Raw genomic sequence first — 25930 nt, forward strand, 5'->3', positions numbered from 1 at the left:
GGGGTACTTGTGAGAGCAAGATTTAGACAGAACATAAGTATAGAAGCTTGGTATTCCCTATGGATAGAGAGGGAAGGGGGCATCTGTCCTCTTTTTAAACAATAAAGCATGCTTGTTTTCGTGTGCATTTGTTGATATTTTAACAGAACATAACTTCCCTCTAACAAGTTACAGCTAAATACCTACCAGGATTGCTTTTATTTCCCAGTTTCTGAATAGGATATGGCATTGGTTATTTCAAATTCTCTCCACAGTCCCTATCTTTGTACTGCTTCAAATTCCCAACATTTCAATGACGTTTAATAACAAGACGACAAGAACCGTTTGCCCTTTTTCCCCACTAGTCTGTCCAGTTTTCCGCATTGCATATACACACATTCTTTTGCTTGACTCACTCGAAGTCTGGTGGGGACAGAAACCCTTTTCAAAGACACCTCCAGGACCCTCATTCTTCTTGACACAACACATCCCATCTACACCTATGATGACTGAATGATGAGTCATCATATAATTAGAATAATAGAAAATGAAGGTTGGAAGGGACCTCAGGAGGTCATCTAGTCCAACCCCTTGCTCAAAGCAAGACCATCCCCAACTAGATCATCCCAGCCAAAGCTTTCTCTAGCCAGGTCTTAAAAACCTCCAAGGATGGAGATTCCACAACTTCCCTGGGTAACCTGTTCCAATGTTTTCCTATCCTCCTCATTAGAAAATTTCTCCTAATATCTAACTTAGATTTCCCTTGCTGCAACTTAAGACCATTTCTCCTTGTTCTCTCGCCTGCCACCACTGAGAACAGTGTAGCTGCATCCTCTTTGGAATTCCCCTTCAGGTAGGTGAATGTTGCTATTAAATCCCCTCTGAGTCTTCTCTTCTGCAGACTAAATAAACCCAGTTCCCTCAGCCTCTCCTCAGAAGTCATGTGCCCCAACTCCCTAACCATTTTAATTGCTGGACTCTCCAATTTGTCTAAATCCTTTCTGTAGTGGGGGTGGGCAAATTGGACACAGTACTCAAGACAGGGCCTCACCATTGCTGAATAGAGGGGAATAATCAGTTCCCTCAATCTGCTGGGATTGATCCTATTAATGCAGCCCAGTACAGGCTTCTTCATGACAAGGGCTCACTGTTGGCTTACATTCAGTTTATTGTTCATTGTAACTCCTAGGTCCTTTTCTACAGAGCTGCTGCTTAGCCAATTGGTCCCCAGTCTGTACTAGTGTATGGGATTGTTCTGACCTAAGTGCAGGACTTTGCACTTGTCCTTATTGAATCTCATGACATTTCTTTTGGTTCCATCCTCCAATTTCTCTAGGTCTCTCTGAATCCTAGCCCTACCCTCCAGCATATCTACTACTTCTGCCCAGCTTGGTGTCATTTGCAAAGTTGCTGAGAGTGCACGCCATCCCATCTTCCAGGTCGTTGATGAAGATATTGAACAAAACTGGCTACAGGACCAACCCCTGGGGCACTTCATTTAATGCCAGCTGCCAATTACATATTGAGCCATTGATTACTACCCTTTGAACTCAGCAATCCAGCCAGTTTTCTATTCACTTTACAGTCTATTAATCCATCCCATATTTCCCATACAAACTTGCTTGTGAGAATGTTATGGGAGACTGTCTGAAAAGCCTTGCTAAAGTCAAGGTATGTAATGTCCACTGCTCTCCCTGCATCCACAGAGCCAATCACCTCACTATAGAAGGCAATTAGGCTGGTCAGGCATAACTTCCCCTAAGTGAATCTATGCTGACTCTTCCTAATCACCTTCTTCTCCTCCAAGAGCTTAGAAATTCATTCCTTGAGGACCTGCTCCATGATTTTTCCAAGGACTGAGGTGAGGCTGACTGGTCTGCAGTTCCCTAGATCCTCCTTCTTCCCTTTCCCAAATCTGTGCACTATATTTCCCTTTTCCAGTTGTCTGGGACCTCTCTCAATTTCCACAAGTTTTCAAGCATAATGGTCAGTGGTTCTGAAATCACATCAGCCAACTCCCTCAGCACCCTTGTGTGCACCAAATCCAGCCCCATGGACTCATACACATCCAACTTTTCTAAATAGTCCCTAACCTGTTCTTTTGCCACTATTGACTGCCCCAATCCTCCTCCTTCATCTGTCCTGACAGATGAAGCAGTCTGGGAGCTGACTGTGCCAGTGAAGACTGAGGTAGAAAGGGTATTGAGTACTTCAACCTTTTCTGCAGTCACTAGGTTGCCTCCCCCATTCAGTAAGGGACCTACACTTTCCTTGAGCTTCCTCTTGTTGCTGACATACTTGTAGAAACCCTTCTTGTTACCCTTTACCTCCCTTGCTAGCTGCAACTCCAGTTGCATGTTGACCTTCTTAATTTCATCCTGATATACCCCAGCAATACTCTTATACTCCTCCCTAGTCATTTGTCCAAGTTTACCCTTCTTGTAAACTCCCTTTTCATGTTTTAGCTCACTGAAGAGTTCCTTGATAAACCAAGCTGGTTTTCTGCTGTGCTTGCTAGACTTCCTGTGCATTGGGATGGTTCATTCCTGCACCCTCAGTAAGGTTTCTTTAAAATACAACCAGCTCTCCTGGACTCCTTTCCCCTTCAGACTTGCCTCCCAGGGGATCCTGACCATCAGTTCCCTGAGTGACTCAGAGTCTGCTTTTCTAAAGTCCAGGGTCTGTACTCTGCAGCTCTCCTTCCTTCCTTTCCTCAGCATCCTGAACTCAATCATCTAGTAGTCACTGCTGCCCAAGTTGCCATCCACTTCTACATTCTCCACCAAGTCTTCCCTGTTTGTGATCAGCAAGTCGAGAAAAGCATGGTCCCTAATTAGCCTCTCCAACACTTGAACCAGGAAGGTGCCCACAACACTCTCCAAAAACTTCCTGGATTGCTTGGGCACTGCTGTATTGCCCTCCCATCACATCTCAGGGTGATTGAAGTCCCCCATGAGAATCAGGGCCTGTGAAACTTCCACTAACTGTTTGAAGAAAGCCTCATCCACCTCATCCTCCTGGTCTGGTGGTCTATAGCAGACACCCACCATGATGTCACCCTTGTTGCTCTCCCCTCTGACCCTAACCTAGAGAATTGCAACAGGCCTATTTCCAGAATTGTACTACAGCTCCGATCAATCGTACAGCTCTTTTATGTAAACCACAACTACTCCTCCTCTTCTCCCCTGCCTGTCCTTCCTGTACAGTTTGTACCCATCCATGACAGTGCTGCAGTCCTGCAAGCTATCCCACCAAGTCTCTGTTATTGCAGTCATGTCATATTTCCATGACTGTGTGAGGACTTCCAATTCTTCCTGCTTCTTTCCCAGGCTCCACATATTTGTGTACAGACACCTGAGGTAACTGGCTGAGGTAACTAACTTGTAAACCCTCTTATTGGAATTTCTTTTAAACCCAGGATGGGGATGGGGATGGGGATGGGGATGAGGATGGGAGGCTCCATAATTTCTCTGGTCATGTTGGACCTCCTTGGAAATGGAGAAGTAGCATGACACAATCAATGACAAACTGTGTTTCCCATCACTGCTACTGAGGAAGACAGCTCATTTCTCTTCTAATATTAAAGTCAAAAGGCCAGGCAGCAGGCTTTGAGGGAGAAAGGTCAAATTAGCTAAAATAAATATGAGGCAATGAAATTTCAGTCTCTCTGTCGTTTTTAACCCAACTGTTAGCTCTACTGGAGCTTCTACAGCTTTTAGCTGCTCAAATTTTCACTCAGTTGAGCCTGGCCCACTGAAGGTATGGAAGCACTTTATCTTCCTGCTTCAAGGACCCTATGGCTTCCCCTTCTCTCTGACAGTGTGGGGCAAATTTGGTGTTGGTATCATTAACTACTTCATTGAAGTACTCCCCCTTCCACTCAGTGAACTCAAGCTGCAGGTCACATGCTTCAGAATTTTTTAAGCAACCAAGATTATGTTGAAAAGGGACCATCTAAGCTCACACCTACCCCATTTTCTTGCCAGTGCCAAGGTGCCTCGCTGGGTAAATGGGTCAGTATGGGAAAAGAAACAGTTCCTACACCAGATCCATCCGTTACAATTAGTAGTACTAAAATTAACCAAAAAGAGAGAAAGGGAAGCAGGGAAAAACAGATGTTTCTATGCAGCTGGCATCTCTGTTTCTCCCAAGTTGCTGATGAATACAAACATTGCGGCTTGACAGATTCCCCGTCGGCTGCGTTCTTCCTGCCTGACAGAAAATTCAAATCAGCTGTGGTGGATTTAATCATCTGCTCCCCTTAAATAATAAACCAAAAGGAGAAGAGGAAATGGATTTATTCATGTCATTTACTGTTGAAAAAATGTTTACCGTGTTAAAAAAACTGTGCTTTTAGCTCCAAATAGACAGGGAAACAGCTTGCCATGAGAACCTCAGCTCTAAGTATGGGTAGGATGGACAGCCCAGGTAGAGACTTGAGATAAGGATTTTGTTGTGTCTGTTAATCCCTAAAAAAGAGATATTCATGGGAAATGAGGCAGGTGGTGGTGCAGGGAAAGAATCAGCTGACTTAGCTGAATTGTTTAACTTGTGCTACACTTCTTTCTTTGATAGAACCAAGAACTTATTTTTTTCAAGCAGAGCCTTGTGGGATGTATGCCAAAGAACTTCAACAGCAAATCCAAACACTAGCTCAACAGTTTACAGAGCAGCTTTTCACTTCATGTCTGTCTTTGACACCTGCTCTCTACTCCCCTGCCCCTCCAGTCTGCCACCCCTTCATTATATCATCCCACCCCCAGCACCTCCATAAAGCCAAGTTTAAATGGGGAGGGTGAGGGGGAAATGATGTTAGAGGGAACAAGAGGGAAAAAGAGAATCGCAAGCATTGTGGTTAGTTTTTAGACTAAAAGAAGCAATGGATTGTCTCAGGATTTGAAGGGGGAAGAGACTGTTGCTTGTTAACCAGTTCCCACCTCCTGATCAGATTCCGAGGGGCCCTGCCTGCACCAGGTTTCTGTACACGGTTCAGGTGGCAAATAGGGCCTGTAAAGACACCTCATGGTGATTTTTTTCAGTGCAGGAATAGCATAAAGCATGTGCGCTGCCCAGCACTGCCTTCTTCCCTCCAAGCCTGCTTGCACTGTGGCAACTCTGCGATATAGAGCAGCCCATTTGCAGCTGTCAGGATGCTGCCATAAGTTACAGCAGTCCTGGGAGATGCTCTAAGTTCTTCTGAGGTCACAGACTGCCTTTCTGTGCAGCACAGGGGCAGACCCTGAGGTGGTGTGGTACTGCATTTCCACCCCCACTTCCTGATCACACTGTGGGAGAAGCACCTGGGACTCCTTTTAAGTTCCCTGAATCATGTAAGAGTACAGCATACAGTCTTCCCCCAAGCCTCTAAACAGCCTGGCCTCAGTTATACAATGCCATGATTAGGTGGTAGGTCCCTTACTACTCAACTATTAATAATAATTAATAATAATTTAATAATACTTTGAACCCCAATAGTTTTTTGATCATTTATGAATAACACTTCATACATTTCCTTGAAGCAGGCAGGCATCATCCATTTTGCAGACACTGAAAAGAAGACACAGTAAGTAAGTAAAAAGAAGAGCTGTAAATAGAACCAAGCTCTCCTGACTGCACTGTTTTATCCACAAGGGAGCCCATCATCAGATACCATGTTAATAGGGAGTTCTGGTGAGTACAGGAATCTTGGTCTACTTCTGCTTCAGTCTCTGCTTCATTTTTTGGGTTCTCTCCATGTCTTAAAGAAGTTCAATGAAGACTGTGTGCCTGACCATGTATCCACATGACCAAATCATGTAAGGTCCCCACTTACTGAGACTCCATGCAGGCATAAGAATCAGCCTGTGTGGAGCAGATTGCTGGATCAGGGCTTTCATTTGCTAATATTCCATTCCTGGAATGTCCACACTGCAATCATGTTCTCACCTAAAATGGATAAAGAACCCAGGCTTACAAAGTTTTATGGGAAATATGTTGTCCAATCCCCCACTTCTCTCTCAAATTTCATCCCTTTTATCTTGAAACAAAGAAATGGAATCCTATAGCAACCTGTTTCTTGGTGCCCAGATCATGTTCCAGCTTATTAACACCACTCTCTGCTCAGTTGTTATTGCTCAGTCTGGGAGACTCCCTGCTGGCAGAAACTAACAGCACAGCAGTGGCACAGCAGGAACTAAAAAGAGGGCTCAGGACTCCAGTTTGGGATTTTTCAGGTGACTGCTGTGTGTGAGAAGTACTGAATAAGGAAAACTCAGCACTGAACAAAGGGATCCCTCCGTTAATGGAAATGAAGAAAGTACCTAGTTAGAGTTTCTTTGTCCATCAAAATTGAGCTTTCAGCTGGTCTACACACAGAAATAATATGAGTTTAAGTAAACCAGTTAATAGCTTAATGTATAATATGAGTTTAAGTAAACCAGTTAATAGCTTAATGTATAATATGAGTTTAAGTAAACCAGTTAATAGCTTAAATCATTGCAAAGCCCTTGTGTGGACTTTCTTATCCTCAGTTAAGAGGGGCTGATATTGATGTAGCTTAATCTAGAAATAAATTAACAATCTCTTCCTGTAGACTGGACTTTTCTGTAAAACCTTTAGAGGACAAGAAACTGAGCTGGACTTCTGTGTCCATCAGCATTAACTTCTGACTCTACAGTTGAAAAGTATTTGACTGAAGCCCACTGCTATCTGTTCTGCCTGCCACATGAGGTAAAATAATGCACTACCTTACACTCATACAGTAGTGAGCACATCTTCACAGGAGGTGAATGAATACTGAACAGGCTCCACAACTATACCTTCAAATATAATCTCAAAAATTCATTTTGGCTATGTGTGTTCCATTTGTGTTTGATTTCTATGCACAAAGCAGTCAAATTTTAAGGACATATGAGAGAATATCCATAGAGTGAATTATGACTTAATAAACTGAAGTAGCTGCTCCATCACCCTGCTTTTACCAAAAAAATGTTACTCTTATCAAATCAGGTTATGTATGATCTAAGCATCCCATCAGGACAGCCAGCACATCTCAAAATAATAAGTTTTGAATACCAAAAGCTCACACTGAACTGTCTGCAAACTATTTGCAGACTAAAAATTATTTGTAGTCAATATTTACCAATAGATGCACTTGAGAACCTCAAAATTGTCTCAGGAACAGTTCCCCCACAGAAAGAGACAAAAATTCAACAGATAAATTAATTGACATAAATTATTTACCCAGCAAACATGCCAATAACATTGCAATGGAATCACCCATTAAAATTCACAATTTCTTTCAGAAAATGAGGTATCTGAACTGACTCTGGGTAGAGTTCTTGCAGAGGGAAAACCTGGAATTCCATGCTCAACTGGAATGAATTCTGTGTTACATAGACAGTTCAGGAAGGAAGAGCACTTCTAACAGTGTGATAACTCAGAGAAACAAACTCCATGATAGGGTAGCAGGTTCTTAGATTCATAGATTGTAGGGTCGGAAGGGACCACGATGGATGATCGTGTCTGACCCCCTGCCCCTGGCAGGAAAGAGGACCGAGGTCAGATGCCCCCAGCCAGGTGACTATCTAGCCTCCTCTTGAAGACCTCCAAGCTAGGTGATAGCACCACCTCTCTTGGAAGCCCATTCCTGGCCACCCTCACTGTAAAAAATTTCTTCCTAATATCTAACCTAAATCCACTCTCAACTAGTTTACACCCGTTATTCCTAGTCACTCCCTGGGGCGCCTTAGTAAACAGCACTTCCCCTATTCCCCGTTGACCTCCCCTAATAAATTTATAGGCGGCCACAAGATCTCCCCTCAGCTGTCTCTTGTGAAGGCTGAAGAGATTCAGCTCTCTCAAACTCCCCCCATAGGGTCTATCACGAAGGCCACTAATCATGCAAGTAGCCCTCCTCTGGACCCTTTCGAGATTCCCCGCATCCCTCTTGAAGTGTGGCACCCAAAACGACACAGTACTCCAACTGCAGCCTGACCAGTGCCGCATAGAGGGCGAGTATCACCTCCTTTGATCTATTAGTCATGCACCTGCTAATGCACAACAAGGTGCAATTGGCCTTGTTGATGGCCTTGTTACACTGCCAGGTCATGTTCATCTTGGAGTCAATTATGACTCCAAGATCCCTCTCTGCCTCCGAGCTGCTGAGAAAGATACTCCCCAACCTATAGGTGTGCTGGGGGTACCTCCTTCGCAGGTGGAGTACCTTACATTTATCTTTGTTAAATTGCATCCTATTTCTCTCTGCCCATTGATCCAACCTGTCCAGGTCAGCCTGAATCTGCTCCCTGCCCTCCGGTGTACTAACTGTGCCCCATAACTTGGTATCAACAGCAAACTTGGAGAGGGTGCTCTCCACGCCCTCGTCCAAATCGCTGAAGATATTAAATAATATCGGTCCGAGGACTAAACCCTGCGGGACCCCACTGCCCACCTCCCTCCAGGCCGAGAAGGAACTATCCACCACCACTCTCTGGGTGTGGTCCCTAAGCCAGTTGGCCACCCACCTGACTGTGTAAGCGTCCACTCCACAGTCTGATAGCTTCCCAATGAGGATAGGGTGCGAAACTGTGTTGAAGGCCTTCCTAAAGTCCAGGAAGATGACATCAGCCTCGGCTCCCGCGTCCAGGCAGTGTGTGACCTGGTCATACAAGGCTACAAGTTTTGTCAGGCAGGATCTACCTGTGACAAACCCATGCTGGTTTCCCCTCAGCATCGTTTCCCCTGATGGGCCTGCACAAATGTGTTCTTTGATTATTTTCTCTAGCATTTTCCCAGGAATAGAGGTAAGACTGACTGGTCTAAAGTTACCCGGCTCATCCCTTCTCCCTTTCTTGAAAATGGGCACCACATTGGCCCTTCTCCAGTCCTCAGGGACCTGGCCGGAGCACCACAAGTGCTCAAACAGCTGTGCCAGTGGCTCAGCTATGACACTGGCCAATTCTTTCAGCAGCCGTGGATGAAGGTCATCCGGGCCTGCTGACTTGTACCCATCCAGCTCCTCCAGGAGCTCCTTAACTATTTCAGAACTAACCATAGGCAGACTGGTACCATGTGGACATCCATCAGTGATCGAGGTGGAGGAATTGGCTTGGTCGGTACATAGAAATACTGAAGCGAAGAACTCATTGAAGAGCTCTGTTTTTTTCCCCGCGTCAACCACCAACTGTCCTGATTTGTCCTGCAGGGGCCCTATGTTACTCTGAGCTTTCCTTTTGCCTGCTATATACCTGAAGAAGAACTTTTTGTTGTCCTTGATTGTTGAAGCCAGCCTGAGCTCAAGCCCCACCTTGGCCTGTCTAACTGATTCCCTGCAATAGCGCGCCAGGGAGATATATTCCTCCTTGGTGGCTGCTCCCTGCTTCCATTGCCTATACATCTCTTTCTTTGCCCCCAGACTCTCCCAGAGTTCCCTGTTCAGCCAAGAGGGCTTTTTTGCCCCCTTACCTCTCTTCCTACATAATGGGATAGACTTCTTTTGAGCCCCAAGGATCACTCCCTTGAGATACCTCCAACTCTCCTGGACCCCCATTTGCTCTATGTTCTTGAGTTGCATCCCCTCACTAACTAGCCTTCTAAGCTTGCTAAAGTTGGCTCTTCTGAAGTCCAACACCTTAGCCCCATTAGTTACTTTACCCACCCTTCGCTGGATAGTGAACTCAATCAAGTGATGGTCACTATCTCCCAGGCTACCATGAACTCTCATGTTCCCCACGAAATCATCCCCTGTTGCTAAGACCAGGTCAAGTAAGGCGCTACCCCTGGTGGGACTAGACACCACCTGGTTTAGGTGGAGGTCCTGCACACAGTGTAAGAACCTCCATGAGCGGCTTGTTTTGGCTGTCTGCTCCTCCCAGCAGATATCTGGGTAGTTTAGATCTTCCATGACCACCGCCTCCCTCGCCTGTGTGGTGTCTGCTAGCTGCCCGGAGAATACATCGTCTAGGTCTTGATCCTGATGAGGATCTTTATTCTGCATGATAACAACGCATGATTGTTATTTCTAGTCCTCACTCGGGGAGCAACTTTTCACCAAGGCACCCCAGGGGTGGACTAGTGTGGCAGGGCACTGTTGGTGCCTGCCACTTTAAGGGCTAGGTCAGGCATCCAGCAGGTGCCTGATGGGGGCAGCTATTTTGAGACCCTAGTATATAAAGGCTGCAGTCTGCTGCTGCCAGCCAGGCAGAAACATCACCTAGCTGAGCTGCAGCAGGAACATCCCAGGAAGTAAGGGCAAGAGCTTATGGGGATGGCTAAGAGGCTCTTGGTTCTGAGCATGACCTAAAACTGCACTCTGCCAGGAATGGGTGGCCTGGTAGGGCTCCTAGTGGCATGGGAGCCCCCAGGAAATACCAGGCCAGTTACCACCCCAGTGAAAGGCGGGTCGGGATGCCTTAATAACCCCAGCTCCCACAACCGGGTGGGTAACCCCACAGTAGGGCTGAGAAAGCAGACCCATGAAAGAGTGGGCTAGATGCTCAAGAAGCCTCACTTGAGGCACCCTCAACTAGTCAATGCTGGGGCCAGGACCAGAAGGATCAAAAGGGCCAGGGGCCCACTGCAAGGGATGCCCAGAGCCATGGGCCTGGGGTTCCGACTGGCCTTGGAGGTGAGGCCAGGGCCTATGTGGCCAAAGGTCCCGGTGGGGCCACGCCCAAGAAGGGGAAGAGTACAGGGAGCTAGGTAGCCCAGAATGAGGGCAGAGTAGGCTGCCTGATGGGAGGGATCCAGTTGGGGTCCAGACTGGAGGATCATGGGGCCCAGTGTGGGGCCAGAGATGCTAAGAACAGTGATGACATCTGTGAGGCATAGGCTGCAGTCTAGGGAAGTTCGGAGCCGCAGAGAGTGCCCTCTGGCATCAGGGCAAGAATGGGCAGCCTCCTGCCTAATTAGAACCAATTATGAAACAACAAGGCGTGGCAGATGAGTGAGGTGGTCAGTTAGCCCAGGAACAGGTGAGTGAGCCAATGGCAGACTGGCCCCAAGAAAGCACCCCTTTAAAACTAGAATTAATGGGCACAAGCTGATTGAAGATTGCTTCAGACAAAACATAAGAAAATACTTCTTTACAAGTCAAATACCAAGGGTTTGGAACAGGGTCCCCACAGAGGTGGTACAGTCACCAACCCTGGTGATCTTCAAAAAGCATCTTGATGCCCATCTTGCTGGGGTCATCTGACCCTAGCAGCCTTTCCTGTCCAAGTGCAGGGGGGCTGGATGTGATGATCTGTAAGGTCCCTTCCAGCCCCAAACAACTATGAAACTATAAAACTATGATTAGAGACATATAGAACTAACATGAAAAGTGACAAGGGCAAACTCACAGCCCAAGGCAAAGGAACGGAAGTAAATTAAACCATACCAGTACTCTCCCAACTCTGGAATACTCCAAAACCCTTTCTATAACTTAGACAGCAAGCTCAGATTCAGGAGTGAAGGAAACTAGAAACATCTCAGAATTTTCCTCAACAACCCAATCCAGTCAAATGGGTATTGTTGGTGACAGGAGCTGAAGAAAGTCTTAACACTTGTTCACAAAAAAAAAGAAAAACGCCATTAGATTCTAGAAAATATGTCCTTAAATCTGCACAGCCATAAAAAAAAAAGTTCATACAAGTAGCAACAACAGCAAGGAAATGTGGTATTGGATTATGACTCACAAGAGAAAACTCTGAAGTTACAATAAGGTTAAACAACATCTGAGAAGCATGAAAGATGGAAGAGATCACAGCATGGATCAGACAGTCCCAAAACCAGCATGAGAAGCAGTGGGCCTCAGTGAACGAGCTACTTGTAACATGCAAGAAACAAACAATCACCACCTTGAGCTAGGATTACAATTGTAATAGATCTATAAAGATGTCAATCTCTTATTTATATACTGAATAAATACCTGCATACTAAGCCATGTTTAAACATTCTGCAAATGCCTGTGTAGCTGTTGACATAAAAACTACACAGGCTCCTTATAGATCTATCAGTCTATTGCAATGCTGTACCAAATGCCTGCCTGGTTTTGTAGCTGAATATAACAATGCCATATCTAGGATGTGTGTATATATCTCTGTATTTTATATGCATATATCAGCACTTGTGTGCCTGCCTCTAAATATCTCCAGGGAGCACAAACAGTTTTGAAAAAACACAAAGTAAATACAGTACTGCATACTGCATGGCTGAAGGTGTCCCACAACTCTGGTCATTAAAGTATCATTCTTGCATCTCTCCAAGTGAGGAAGTGATATTTTTTCCTGACTGCACTCCTGGCACAGCATAATGCCTGCAAGCAGCAAAAGAACACAGATCTGCCACACAGACTCGACTAGCTAAACTCAAAAAACATTTACTGGAAAAGAAAAAAAAGAGCAAATATTAAGGGAGCAACAATACTACATGACCACGTTAGTATGCACTAGATGTTTGATAGCACCAACAGCATTCTTAGTAGAACATCTGTATTTCCCAAAACCTAAATGGATGAAAGACACCAGCTTGCTATTGTAAGTTTTGCCCAAACAATGCAGTCCTATAGCCTCTGATTTGTTCAGAGAGTATTAGTTATACATATTATTAGAAATACCATCTTCTGTATCTGAAAATGGCTTTGGGGTGTATTAAAAGGAAGGCAATAATAGGAGGCAAGCATATATTGAGAGTGTGTACATGTATGTTAGCTTAAATGTATGTGTGTGTATATACACGCACAAATATATTAGAGGGAGTGTATTACTGTTTGAGGGGACTTCAGTGGGAGTTATAGTCTGTAACTACAAGCAGCATTTGGTCCTCTTACCCTGCATATGTCCATGCCTTGTTATAATCATAAACCAGCCCTCCTTTCATATGTCCATAAAAGTGAAAAACAGAGACACCCTGGAAGCAGATGCACTCACAGAGTATTGCTTAAATGATGAAATAGTTGAGAAGTGAGGAATCAGGTATACAGTCTTTGAAAGGCTAGTCAGGCTCCAAGCTCATGGTAATTAACTCTTTCCCCAACCCATCCTCAGTCTTGCCAGTGACTTCTGTCCTGGGCTGCTCAGACTGCATGACCCACGTGCTATCCCACTTCTGTTCTAGTCACGTGATATGCCAAGTTACATTAATCTTATGATAGCTCCCTGAGTTTTGCTTTAAGAAAACATGGAAAAGGTGAGAGTGAGCAGCTGGATAGAGCATATAACCATCTACTGAAAACTCTCAATATTCATCAAATTCCACCCTTCCATTCTTGCCCCAGCCTGACCCCACCTTTCTGAGGCTGGGAACATCTTGATGCAAAGTTTTTTTTTTAAATGGCTTGGCTTGTGTTAACAAGAAAAATAAAGAGGCATGACCACACGAGGAGGTGTGTTCTGAGGCATCCAATCTTGTATTTCTGCAGCAGAAGGCAGAGGTAGGAGGTTTGGTTTTGGTTCTTTTTAACAACCATTGGCATGCCTGCCTTTTCATGAACTGCACTTTTGGCAAAGGGCTTCAGTTTTACCCAACCCCAACCAACCTAGAGTCTTGCTAAGGGCTCAGTTATTCCTGAAACATTCACTGGAGTAATAGAACTCAGCCATGACAACAGCACTCAAGCGCCCCCTCCTTTTCTCTGATACTATTTATTATCATCTTTATGAAGATGAAATGAAAAGGTGAAAGGGAGGAGAGGGTGCAATTTCATTAGATATCAGATTTCTCTGCTCCAAAGGCACTTTTGAACGGGTACTTTTTGCCTGCAGGCAATGATAAAGCTACTGATTAAATTTTAAAGGGTCTGTCTTTGAACCAAAGGGGAGCTGGAGCAGGAGTGGATGTATTATTTAAGGGAGGGATTGTGTATTTTCCACCACAGCAGCAGCTGTGGGATTACTGGGCTGTATGCATCACAGCCAAGTCAAAGAACCCAGAGCCCTGAGTTGAGCATTACACTATAATATATGCTTAAATAACCCGTTTATTGTGTCCTCTGATTGTAACTTTAACAAGGCACAGTTTTACAGCTAATATTCTGGAAAACTGTAACTTTTTTATGTCAAGCTAAGAATCATGCAGGGGAATGAGGCTCACCTGAGTTTACTTCATCCATCAGGGGACTAAATAGACTTTTCCCATAAAATGTGGATCACATGATGCCTATAAAAAGATGCAGCTGTAAATGTCCCACCTTCATCACAACAGCCCAAAGTTAATACCATAAGGAGTAGAAATTCAGACAGCAAAATGGCTAACGGTAATAGACCTTACACTTGTCTCTAAAGCTCTTCCTTGAGAGCTATTTATGGAAAGAGTAAACCACCTGTTGGGTGCTTTCTCTGCATTGTGTTCAGTACCAAAATGAAAGGTGATTTTACAAGATTGTCAGTGGGTAAAATCTTGTACCCACTGAAGCTGAGGCAAAACACCCAGAACATGTTCCTGTTTACTTATTCCACTTTGAAATGTCATAGAAATTTTCAACCATCTATAGTTATGAGACAGAAACTGCTTGCACTGAGAAGTCGATGTCACATGATATCTGTGTGTTCTAGAGAACAGGATCACTCTATATAACATTTAATGGGGGGAGGGGAGCATACTTTAGTCTTAATTTTGGAGCTAACAAAATAATTCAGATATTGTTCACATCTTGGTTTTTAATCCAAACCAAGAAGGATGATTGCAGAATATCATTGTTTCATTATCAGTTCTCAAGAGCTATTTCTCAGTGCAACAACCACTTAAAATATTTTTGGTTTCAGTAGATGCCTCCCCAAGCCTCTTCCCCACAAAATCACTAAAAGAAGCTACAGAAAGATCAGAGTAATAGATTTGTTAAAGAGCTGTCAACATCTCATAGAAATATTTTACAATTAGCAGTAATTCTACCCACATCTAGTATACTTTCTAAGGTTCTTCAGTTCCTCAATTTAATATTCAGGAGATTTTCAAGAAAATTTAGAGTTTCTTATGGATGACTTGCAATACTGATTTTTTTAAGACTTTATTGTACAATTATATGTTGAACATCTTGACTAGCCAGGCTAAGAGGAGACTGTAGCAGATAACTGATTGCAAACATTGTCTTCACATTGTAGACCCCCTCAGGTTCACTCTCCAGCTGCCATTCAGAATGGCATTCTTGGATGCATTAATCTGATGCCATTAAGACTCTCTTGAGGGAAGGAGCTGGCTTATTTAAGTTGAGACAAGTGACTTCTTAAATGTTTTGATTATTTGGGTTTCTAATAAGATACTTAAACTTCTCAGCTGCATGTACTTTTGAAAACAGCAACATTTTATATTTATGTATTTATGAGCTATCCTCAGCCCATATCCAATCAAATGTAATGCAAATGCTTTCCTTATGCTCACTGTTTTCTCAAAAGCCTATACAGAAAATGAACTGTACATATGAAGAACAGTCAACTCAGACTCCACTGGACCAAAAGGAGAAAACAAGCTCCATGTGTCACAAAGGGGACATAAACCCACAATAAAGGAATCCCATTCTTCTGCTTGTTTTCATGCAAGAAATATGCTTTACTTCAGTCTTGTCTTGAGTTGAGCATCAGTCAGATAGTGCTTATTTGATTCACAGTCTTTTAGGCACTGGATTCAGCTGTACCAACTGGACACAATGAACATAGAGATAAGTATCATATACCTACCTCAGATAAGCTAGTCCATACTTCCTCACTGAATCACAGAACATCAATGACAACCAGGTCTGAAATATCAAAAGAAAAAAACTCTGATTGTTTCCTGAAACATAGCTTTGTTGCTGTGGAGAAACATGCCTCTGATGAACCTCGCATGTCAACAGGTACACATGAATCTCAAGGAGTGAATCACAGGTGTCTAAGCTGGTGAAACATATGTCAGAGGAAATCACATCATCCCCTCCTCTTCCCATATATATATGTAGGAGAAAGGGATGATGTCATTTAAAAAAAATACCAAAAAAATAATCACTACCATGACCACTCTTCCATATAATCATTAGAAATCAAGTGCATAATATCATGACATGACACTACAAAGATTTTGAAGTTTATTTATAACACCAGAGTTATATAATAATGTGCCAACCCTGTAGCCCCAGAAACTGGTGCAAGAAGCAAGGGGGAATTCCTACTTTTATATAGAAAATTATAGAGGTTAGGGTCACAAGCCAATGTGCCAAAGGGAGGGGACAGGCAAAACATAAAGAAACATCAACACTATGGTAACATATGTTGGCACTGGATTTGCGAGCCAGATACCTTGTTCCGGGCAGACCCAAAACCCTCAGACCAACCACGATCTCTTTGTTCAATAATAGGCAAATTGTATTGATCCATAGTGATAGCAGATAAGAATAAAGCCAACAATTCTATATCTACTAGTCCCAGGGTTCACGAAGTCCAGGTACATCTGGCCAGTACACAAGCATCACTCTGAGCTTCTCTCTTGAATGTCAGATGTCAGCAGCATGGAGGTTGTAGGCCGAGGCCCACTCCACCCACTGGGGTAGGTGAGATGGGCTAGTGGTGTGCCTTCTGTCTATAGTTGCCTCAGGTTTCTCTCTTGGGGACCCTTTGTTGTTCTGAAATCCCCCTTTTTGTATCCTTTGCCTCCTCTGATGACTCATCTCTGGGCATCACTGATTGATTTCCCTATGGTCATCATACTGTCCACCTTTTGTGCTGTCAGCATATTCCTTTGTTTCACAAACTCATCACATGCACACATTCTAATTTGGGCTCTACCGGTTCTTCTCCTAATTTGGTGTGTTCCTCAAAACTAGAAATCCTAAGGGCTCTGCAGCTGGGCACTGTGACCTGGCCAACACAGCAGAGTCCCTTACCTCGTGGTATGGAACATCGTGATACATGTCTTCAATTTCCCAGCCTGTGTATCTGCTTATTGATTACCTGTGTCAGACACAGTGGGCCTTGAAGAAAGTGTCACAAACAGGCTTTCTAGAAATCAATTAACCCCTGCCACTGCCTTGGACCATTGTTCTAATGCAGTAGCTGCTTTACCTACAAGTCAGTTCTCAAAAGCTAATGTCTAAATACCATTTTCTAGGCATCAACATATACTCAGCACCTTAGTTTTCCCACACACACCTCCAGAGGTATCCCTAAACAAACCTTTAGTTCCTAGAGCATTCAAACAGTAGCCTGCATCTGTCTCCAAGTCTGAGTCCAGCTCCTTCAGTCCACAGTCCTGGTTGATTGGCCCAATGAGATCTCCAGCTCCACTGTTCACTTCTCTGTATATGGCTGACTAGGTTCCATGTGCATGCTGCTGTCTCTTCTCTTTACTCTAGTTTCAAACTTCCTTTTTCTTTTTCCCTTGCCCCCAGGCCCCTGGGGGTTTCTGGGAGTTGCAGTCTAAATTAACAGACATCACAGCTCTGCAGACTGCCCCCTGGTGTTACAAACATTACATTCACATTACAATAATAATGAGTAATCTTTGAACAATGAGTAGACAGTGACATTCATATGACAAAAGCTTTCTGTCCACTAGAGGTCAATTCTAGCCCTAAAGAATTTCCATGCTGATTCCATAGTGCAGGTTGGAACACGACTTCGTGGAAGAGTCACCACCCTATAATTCTAGGAGATTCAAAGCAACATAAAGGCAAGTTAAAATAATAATAGCTAATGGTATCTGAGATTGATATAGTATACCCACCACTCTGAACCACCACAAACAATATAGCAATTTCAGCCACCTCCACAAGGATCACAAGAGATCTATAAAGGCATCAGTGACTAGCAATAAATTTAGGAAAACAGGAAACGTAAGGAATGCTGACATTCTGTAGGACAAGGATCGCCAACTTGTGGCACATGTGCCACAAGTTGCACAGGCAGCCTGTGTGCATGGCACACAGCAGACAGGGAAGAGGACCAGCAGCACAGAAGCAGACAGGGCAGGAAACAGAAAGCTGAACAGCAGATTTCAGGGGATGGGGATCAGAGTGGTACTCAGCAGGATGCAGGGCCAATTTGTGCCAGGTGTGCCAAAAAGGATTGGCCCCTGCTGCTGTAGGCAAACTTAGGGAGGTGAACTGCATTTGCCAAAAGTGGAATTTAGAAATGCAAATAATGTATAAAAATGCTAAGGTTTTCATAACCATCGAAGCAATTCTGAAATCCAAATTGCCTAGATGGCTTTGAAACTCAGCCCGTAATCAATTTATCTAAGACACTGGAGTTAATGCTCCTCTATTCCTGTAAAAAAGTACCTTGGGATTTATTTTAAATACATGCCAAAGGATCATGAATGACACCAGGTGGTCAGGGCCTCTGTTTTATTTCTTCCAAAACAATATATGACAACTTTAGCAGAACAGTGGCTGCTGATATCATGATTAGTCAACAGTTCAGGAGCAACTCAGAGGGGAGAAGAAACTGAGTCACCCAACACTGAATCTGGCAGCACCCTCATTTTCCCTTGGAGGCATCCCATTCAAGCACAAACCAGGCGTGACACTGATCAATTCATGTTTGCTGTTGAAATTTTCTCATAATATGGCACAGGATGATTTAAAAAATGAAAAATCTATTAATGAATGCTCAATCACTAGGACTATTTAAAGCATTCATCACATTATCATCAAAATTCATTTAATAAAAATAACTTTTTGGTCACCTCTAAGCAATTCTTTGTTATCCTCAAGCAAATATCTGTGTATATAAAAATCAGACAAACCAGAACATCAGGAAACATGCAATATGGATGAAAAACTCATTCCAAGTAGAGTGTTTTCCCATGAGAAATCAGCTGTTTTTTATCAAGTCTTTTCCTTGTTTTTTTCATCAGCTTCAGTCTGTTACAGCAAAGGGGGAAGAAGGAGAAATTTAAGAAATGAGAAGACGGGAACGTATAAGGTGGCTGATGATGTGATTCTAAGTTATGATTTTAGGTAGCCAAAGTTAAATCACATGGCCCCCATTTTACAACTGATGCCTGCAGACTGCCCAAGGAGCCTGTCTAAGAGATGTTAGATTCTCTCATCTCTGCTTCACCAAAGACTACTTGCAAGAACATGGTTAATTAAATCAATAAGCCACAAGTGAAAGCCTGGCCCCATGCCACATTTTTACTAACATGTTGTGCAGGAGTGTTACATTAACAGCTGTTATCATATGGGGGGGAGGGGGTTGGAAGGAGAGGAAAGGCAGGAGGAGAACTGCTGAATGAACAGCACGAATCAACTTATTTTCAATTAACTGTTAAAATAAAATGAAGTGCTTTTAGTGCTCAGCCTTCAAACTGCCAATAGTCTTAAATAACACACATACCTGCCCATTCTACAGACACATTAAATCAAATTCATTTGTTTTAAGCTAAGCTGAATGGTGCCTATTTAACAAACTCTTCTTCATGCGTGACTCAGACAGGGAGGAATCCTTTCAGTGTGAAGAAAAATGCTGTATAAGGCAGCTGGGAGAAGTAATGTCTTTGCAGACTAGTAATCATTTGTAGCAGCTTCTCTTCAGAACTGGAGAGTTTAGAGATAAGTAGGATACACAAAATTCAAAATGGGATTCAGGCTTCCTATCACGCAAATGTATACCACTCTAGCAATTACTTATGTGCTGGTGTCATAGTCAGCCCCTCTCTGAGAGGAACCATGGGCTGCGTCCAGATGAGCGTGGACATTTGGTTCCCCAGGAACAAGTAGTAGGGATGCACCTTGCACTCCAACTACTTGTCCCTGGGGAAGGCCTGTGCCACGCACACTTTGGCGCATAGTAGTTTCCCCTGTGGAGAGGTAGGGAGGCTGGGGCCAGCACTGTGCTGGCTCCAGCAGCCTTACCTGGGGTCCTGGGAGCCTCCCAGGGCTGCAGCCCTGGTGACCCTCCTGGGCAGAACCTGGCTGGCAGCTCCAGACTGTCAAAAAACCCCATGGAATAAAACTGAGAGCAGTACATGCACAGGCAGTGCCCTTGCAGCGTAGAGAACACCTCAGTGTGCAGTATGTGGTGCTGCAGACGTGTTTGCAGCGCCACATACCACATATCCGTGCTTTTCTGGATGCGCCCATGGGGTTCAACCCTCTGAGACTGGAATTATAGATAGCAACTCCCCATTTCCCAACCATGCTAACACAATAGGTCTACATGAATTTGGCACATGTACCCTTAACTATGCACACCTGTAACCAGCAAGTTAAAGTGACCCAAAAACAAAATAAAGGATTATTTATTCATTCTGCCAAAAATACAAAAGCACACAAAGCAAGAAGTAAAAATAAAGATTTCTTTGTGCCCTGTCCTTACCTAATCCTTACTATTTCTTTGCAAGCTTTGGTACCTTTCATTCAGCCCAGTTACTTCCATGTCTAGACTAGGAAAAACACACACATATTTCCCAGGTCATTATAATTTCTGCTGTGGAGTTTGGATGTTTCTTGGATGCCACTACTTTTGTTTATACACAAAAGTTTATGGAAAAGGAATTAGAGGAGAAATAGGAGTGGTAGATAATATAACTACAAGCAAAGTCTTTCCTATTTTCAACAGAGCTTCTTGTAACACAAGACTCAACATTACAAGGCCCTGCCTGGGAGCACACAACAGCTACATTATCACCTGTTAAAGTAGTTTATGCCTGAGTTAAAGCACATACACAAACTGTTACTGATCTAAAATGCTTAAAGGCTTGGATCATGTTGGCCAGTGCTATTTAACATCAGTCTCTCTTTTTCTCCTACACCAAAGTTTCTACATTCTGATCTTTCTGATCCACTTATTGTGAGATCCATTTGTGTTCAATCAGGAACTCGTCTGATTTCACACATATCCATACTCAAGTCTGTTTTCTGTATTTTGCTTAAGAGCCCTCCATGATCAAACCCGTGATACATCCAAATTCATTTTAAGTCCTCTTCATGCCTAGCTTGAGATTCTCTCTCAATAAAGATTCTTCCATGTCTAGTGTAACATTCATCTGTCTTCATTCAAGGCACTCTCTCCTATGACACAAAGAGGAATGATAGTTATAAAAAAGACACAATTGCAAGAGAGATCATGAGGCATGTCTAATCCTCAGGACTGGCTGACTCTCTGTTCTAGGGTGTTATTTTTTCCCCTTTGATGGGGGACACTACCATGGGAGAAGTATTTTGAATGTACATTACTTTGTCTCTCTTTAAAAAAATAATCTGTATAATTTTCTCTGTCCCAGCATGCTGAGTTTGATTTCTTCAGCTCATTAAACATTTTGTAAAGATTGGACTGACAAAATTAACTCTGTTTTTTCAATGGATCAACTTTGGGTTTTCTTTTTCCTTTGCAGAAGTGCTAAGTGATGAAAAACATGATCATCACTAGTCTTTAAAACTTTACATAATACGAAGAAGCCATTTGTGAACAAAGGCAAATAAGTACAGCCCACATAACAACATGATACTAAAACTTGGGGAAGTGGTTCCAAGTCTTAACGATAATTAATGTAGTTAATAATTTAGACTCAAACTTAAGGTGTGGGGGAGGGATTGCACAAGACTCATATTACAAATAAGTACTTCTCACCTGCCCCCATAATTTTTATTTTTAAATTATTCCTCCTTGTAGGGATGTACACATTCAGTTCATGCACCAACTCAGCCTTGGCTCATGGGCGCTATGAAATGTATTGTCAACATAAAACACAGGCACAGAAATTGGATGCATTTAGACAGGTCCCATTTTAAAGTGATAACTTTCATTTGTAGCACCTTTTCCTAGGGCTCCCATTGTACTTCCCAAGCCAGAGGTGGGCAAAATGTAGCCCAGGGGCTAGATGCGGCCTGCCAGGCAATTCTATCCATCCCACAGGGTCCCTAAAATATTTAGAAAATTAATATTAATCTGCCCTGGGCTGCCTGTCACGCAGCCCTTGATGGCTTGCTGAAATTCCGTAAGCAGCCCTCTGCCCAAAATAATTGCCCAACCCTGTCCCAAGCCATACATAGACAGGGCCAAGGAAGTACTGACAAAGTTGCATGGAATTTCTCACCCTCAGCAGTTCATGCAGGGATCCTAAACAGTACGTCAATGGGCAAGATGTTTGCCACCAAAGACAACAGCATTTTTCCTATTATTCCACTGCAACAGCTGCTGGCTAAAGAGATCAAAGTCATTCAAAGACTTGCTCCTCCAGTTTCTATCCCCCAAAGGGCTACTCTGCACAGTGACCTCCATGACAAGAATTAGAAATATGCCACTCACCATGCTCAGCCTGGAGAGGAAAGAGTCATGTACTTTATGCTACTGTGCTGCTCACCCATTCCACTGGTGAACACATTTGACTTCCTATATGACCAGAGGGAAAGTTTCTTTACAGTCCTGCTGCACTGTCACAGCTGCAAGTTATAAAGTGCCACTGCAGAGGCCTTGTTCTCCACACACTAACTCTCCTTCCACTTCAGAACCACTACATGAAAATGGGTATGCTCTAATTATTAGTTTAGGTCTCAAAACCTGGAGGGACAAAAAAGGCTATAAAATGTCATGGGCTTCTTACAAATGTGATGTGAACTGTCTTGTGGGCAAATTAACACAACTGGACAAATTCACTTGGGCCCATCAAAGTAATGAAATGTGATATCTGCTGGAGATGGCAAAGGCAGGGACAAGTTCCATTTTGCTGTAGCTACAATACCATGAAGAAAAATAACTCCCCGGTGGAATTCGAAACAATCCTAGAATACAGTGTGTTCTAAGAGGATCTGAACAAAGTAGATCCATAGCTACATTTATTGAAAGATGAGGTACAGAAGTCACCTTTCTTTCTATCTTACAAGGTGTTGCTTTTATTATCTATTTACCACCTACAGGGCGCATCTACACAACATGCTTTACTGCTCAGTAGCATAGTTTACTGTACAATAAGCACATGCATCTACACCGGCACAAGTTTACTGCTCAGTAAGTGATGCTACTCGTGAATAAATTTCCTACATGCAAATGCAAGTAGCAAATTTACTTGCGAGTAGTTACTGTGCAGTAATGCACATGTAGATGCCAACCAAGAGCAGATTTGCTCCCAGCTAGCCCTGCCACTAGGGGGCCAACCTGAAGCTAGCCCCAGGGCTCCAGGGCTAGGAGCCTCTCCTGACCCAGGGCTGGGATGGCTCTATGACAGCTGCTGCCTCAGGCACTTAAAAATCTGCAGGCATTTTGAGCCCCGGGTCACATGTGCAGGGAGTCTGAGGCCACTCCAGGACCCTGTGTCCCGCTAGGCAGGCCACAGGTTAGCTGCATCAGCCTGCCTGCACCCCCAACACTGCTACCTGGCAATGCAGTGCCATGCAGCTGCAAGACCTGCACTGTCCAGGCCTGCAGGCTTCTCCAGGCTCCTGCCAGGGCTGTCAGCTCCCAGGCCCAGCTGCAGGCAACTCCTGGCCACCAGGGGCAGCTGCAGCTGCCTGCAGCCTTCCTCCCTCCCCCTACCAGCAGCCTGCCTGGGGCCTGCAGGTGCTGTGGAACATTGCCTCACCATGCAGCTGCCAGTCCCACATTGTGCCCCTGTGCTGGGTGCTGCAGGCAGCTGCCCAGGCCCAGCAGCACAGAGTCAGCCATGTGGAGGCCCTTAAAGCTGGCATGAGAACCTCAAAGGCCTCATCATCACTCACATCAGTGCCTACTGCCTGGGGCCTCATGTGGTCAAAGGAGGAGACTGGTGACCTTATGGTACTATGGAGCAAAGTGGAGGTGCAGCACCAGTTCATGCGGGGTGGGTGCTCTAACACGTACGTGTGTAAGGGGCTGTCAAGTTGGGTGTGAGAGCACAGGCACAGCCAGTTGGCACAACCGTGCCACATAAAGGTCAAGGTTTTGTGGTCACAGAAGGTCACCATCACTGACCACAAACCTTGGTCAGAGCGCGTCTGCAAGTTCATGCCCTTTATGTGGCAAAAGACAGAGATCCTTGTGCCCCAGGATCCAGGCCACAGCTACACTGTGTACAGCAGCACGGGTAGCCTGCCCGAGCCCCCACCTGGGCCTGGCACCCAGTGACATGTCACCAGGGGAGGACCCCTTGGAGTACCAGCAGCCCATCCTACCAGGCTCCGCACCTGCAGCCTCCACCAGCAGCTCGGGGAGCCCAGGCCAGCACCTGCCATGACAACTGTGCAGCCTCAGCCCCAGCCACAAGGTGCAGCCAGTCATGTCAGTGCCAGCTACCAGCAGCACCAGTTCCTCCCCAGGGGGGCCCTGCCCAAGCACCCACATGACATGCCCTGCTGTCTGAGGACATTGCCCAGAGCCACACGCCATTGCCATCAGCCAGGACCAAGAAGAGCCACTGGTCATGCCAACCCTGGCCACGTGGTAACCCCTGCACTGTAGAGAGGACCTTCAACCAACCCTTGCCCCAGCTAGCCCTCTGGCAACTGCCCACTGCCCAGAAGCAGCCCCCCCCCCCCCACACCCTATGCCTGGACAGAAGTGAAGCACCACCTCCACCAGCCAGGAGCCCCTGCCCCAGGTACCCTACCACCCAGCCCCCTCACCCGGGCCCAGGCCCACCACTTGCCCTGGCTCTATGCAGGCACAGAGCCAGGGCTGTCTGCGATGGGGCCAGTGCTGCTGGCCCTGGACACTGGCTGCCGGAGAAGCCACCCATGCTGGGCCACTGTCATCCCTGGGTGTGCCCTCCACCCACTGGACTCACTGTGGTGTGCACAGTGGTAGGGGAACAGTCAGAGCCCGGGGTACTGGCTTCCTGTCCCTGGGCTCTGCCCCCTAGGTGCCCCCACGTCGGGGTGGCCCACAAAGTACATTGTAAATAGTCTGCACAGGGAAGAGGGTGTTTTATTGTTGCTGAGTGGGGTGGGCGGTGGAGGAGCTCTGTTGTTGGGGGATGGAGAAGGGGGAAGCTGTTTGATGTGAGGGTATTAAAACTTGTTCTTCTGAGACATGTCTGCAGTGACCGGGTGCTGGCGGGGAAGGGGGGAATCCATGGGCAGCCATCCAGGCAGGCTACAGAGGGAAGGAGGATGTGGTCAGCTAGTGCCTCTTGGACCCAGTGTCCTGGCCCCCACAGGTGGGTGTGCAGCTCACCCAGGACCTTGGCAGGGGGGGGCCTGCCACTGTTCCTGTTACCGCAGGTGCTGCTCCCGCTGCCAGGATTCCTCCGCCTACTGCACCTCCTCTGCCCAGACCTCATGGAAGAGCTCCCCACAGGCCTCACAGATGTTATGCAGCATGCAAGCTGCAACGATGACCCAGGGGAGGTTATCCTCATTGAACTCAAGGCGGGTGGTAAGCGTGTGCCAGCATCCCTTGCGGTGGCCGAAGGCACACTCCACCAGGGCATGGGTCTAGCCTAGGCAGCAGTTGAAGTGGGCCTGGCAGGGGTCCAGCTGGTTGGTGTAGGGCTGCAGGAGCCAGGACAGAAGTGGGTAGGCGGGGTCCCCGAGGAGAAAGGGTGGGACCACCACAGCTCCCAGCTGCAGGTCTGGCACCTATGGCATGAAGTGGCCACTCTGCACCAGGACTGGCAGGGCAGAGTTGCACAACCCACGGACATCATAGTAGGGGTGGCCACTGTGGGGTGGGCAGGCGACAGGGATGTGGATCCCATCCAGGGCCCCGAGGCCCTGGGGGAAGCCTAAGGCATGGAACCCTGCCACCACAGCTAGGGAGTCATGCACACAGAGCACCATGTACCCCAGCACATCCTGGAGGGCACCACATACCTCCAGGACAACCTCCCCAACAGAGGTTTTGCCCATCCAAAAGAGATGGTTCACATAATGGAGGCTGGTGGGTAGGGCCAGCTTCAGCAGGGTAAGCACCAGCCAGGTGTTCACAGGGAATGGTGGCCACATGACGATGTCCTCCCATTCCAGGTACAGCTGGAGCTCCAGGAGGTCCTGGAAGGTGGCCCAGGCCATCCAGAATGCCTCCAGCCACTGTTCGTCATCCCAAATCTGCTGGATAACGTGCAGCCACCACTCCTGGCTAGCCCAACAGGCCCAGAGGCAGTGGGGCTG

Source organism: Alligator mississippiensis, chromosome 6 (assembly GCF_030867095.1).
Source record: "Alligator mississippiensis isolate rAllMis1 chromosome 6, rAllMis1, whole genome shotgun sequence".
Classification (NCBI taxonomy): domain Eukaryota; kingdom Metazoa; phylum Chordata; order Crocodylia; family Alligatoridae; genus Alligator; species Alligator mississippiensis.